Raw genomic sequence first — 1,804 nt, forward strand, 5'->3', positions numbered from 1 at the left:
CTGATGAAGGCTCTTAGGGTCCCATTTATCTTGTACAATTCTAGGCATTCCAGTATCCAGCTGTGGGGCATTGAGTCATAGGCCTTCTTGTAATCAATCCAGGCAGTGCACAGGTTGGTCAGTCTGGTTTTGCAGTCTCGGCTGACTGTTCTGTCTACCAGTAGCTGGTGTTTTGCGCCTCTGGTATTCTTGCCAATCCCTTTCTGTGCCCCGCTCATGTATTGACCCATGTGCCTGTTCATCTTAGCCAATATGATGCCTGACAGGAGCTTCCATGTGGTACTGAGGCAGGTTATTGGTCGGTAGTTGGAGGGGACCAGTCCCTTCTTGGGGTCCTTGGGGATCAGGACCGTCCGACCTTCGGTTAGCCATTCCGGGTGTCTCTCGTTAACTAGCAGCTGGTTAATTTGTGCTGCCAGACGCTCGTGGAGTGCAGTCAGCTTCTTTAGCCAGTAGGCGTGAACCATGTCAGGCCCTGGTGCTGTCCAACTCTTCATACTGGAGACCCTTTCTTGGATATCTGCCACTGTGATGGTTACTGGACCCTGTTCAGGGAGGTCGCTATGGTCTGCCCTCAGATCCACTAGCCACTGAGCATTGCCGTTATGGGTTGCGTCCTTCTCCCATATGCTCTTCCAGTATTGCTCCGTCTCCAGCCTTGGTGGTGCTGTTCTCTTATTATTATTGTTCCCTTGCCACTGAGAGTATACCTTTGCTGGTTCTGTGGAGAACAGCCGGTTTATTCTCCTGCCTTCTATCTCTCTGGTGTACCTCCTCAAGCGGCTGGCCAAGGCTGTGAGTCTTTGCTTGGCAGTTTCCAAGGCCTCAGGTATGGACAGCTTGCTGTATTTCTTATGCACCTTCTTTGTCGCACCTTTCTGCAACTCCGTTAGTTGGCTAACCTCCCTCCGTGCTACTTTGATCTTGCCCTCTAGCCTCCTTCTCCATGGAGGGTACTGCCCCTTATGGCTGTTCAACTTGTAGCCAAGCATCTCACTGATCACTGCTGCCGTATTGTAGATCAGCTTGTTAGTGTCAGTAATCGTGGCTGTAGGTATCGTCCGTAGTGCTGCATTAACATCATCTAGCAGACCTTCTGAAGGTACTTCACGTAATGGCTTACAGCAGTTGGTATTCCCAGGTAGTCTCCCATCCAAGTACTAACCAAGCCCAACCCTGGTTAGCTTCCGAGATCAGAGGAGATCGGGTGTGCTCAGGGTGGTATGGCTGTAAGGTATATATATATATATTAGGGGTGCAACAATACTCGTATCGATATTGAACCGTTCGATACAGTGCTTTTGGTTCGGTACGCATGTGTATCGAACAATACAAAATTTTTAATTCATTTTATCAACTTTTCTTCTGATGATGCTGTCTGTGTTGAGTGCTCAGTGGATCTGCGCTCGACAGTGCAGCCTAGGCAGAGTAGTCGAAAACAGATTCACTGACCGCAGGGCAAGCTAGCGAGACAGAAGTTAAGCTGTCATTGCAACATGGCAAATTGAACCTCCCCCACCCTCATTCAGATGTGGCGTTTGGAACTATTTTGGTTTTCATGTGACTTATGACCCTGAAGGTAAGCGTGTCATGGACAAAAGTAAAACACTATGTCGGATGTGCCAGGCAATGCTCAGTTACATTGGTGGGAACTAGTGCATTAGCGCAGTTTGCTCGTTAACGTGTTGGCCGTCCAGCCCCACGCACGGGGAGCTAAGATCCTGTGGGACTTCCAGATACAGACGGACAAAATGGTGGTGGCTAACCAACCGGACATAGTGGTGGTAGACAAACAGAAGAAGAC

At 49.3% G+C, this 1,804-nt stretch overlaps 1 non-coding gene across 1 annotated transcript; it reads right to left on the reverse strand.

Annotated features, from left to right (window-relative positions):
* Positions 1-1,116: 1,116 nt before the first annotated feature.
* Positions 1,117-1,235, reverse strand: LOC111500382 (5S ribosomal RNA). The gene has a single exon (XR_002721076.1). It is a non-coding gene; the product is annotated as a 5S ribosomal RNA (ribosomal RNA).
* Positions 1,236-1,804: the final 569 nt, after the last annotated feature.

This window comes from Maylandia zebra, linkage group LG4 (assembly GCF_041146795.1).
Source record: "Maylandia zebra isolate NMK-2024a linkage group LG4, Mzebra_GT3a, whole genome shotgun sequence".
Classification (NCBI taxonomy): Eukaryota; Metazoa; Chordata; class Actinopteri; order Cichliformes; family Cichlidae; genus Maylandia; species Maylandia zebra.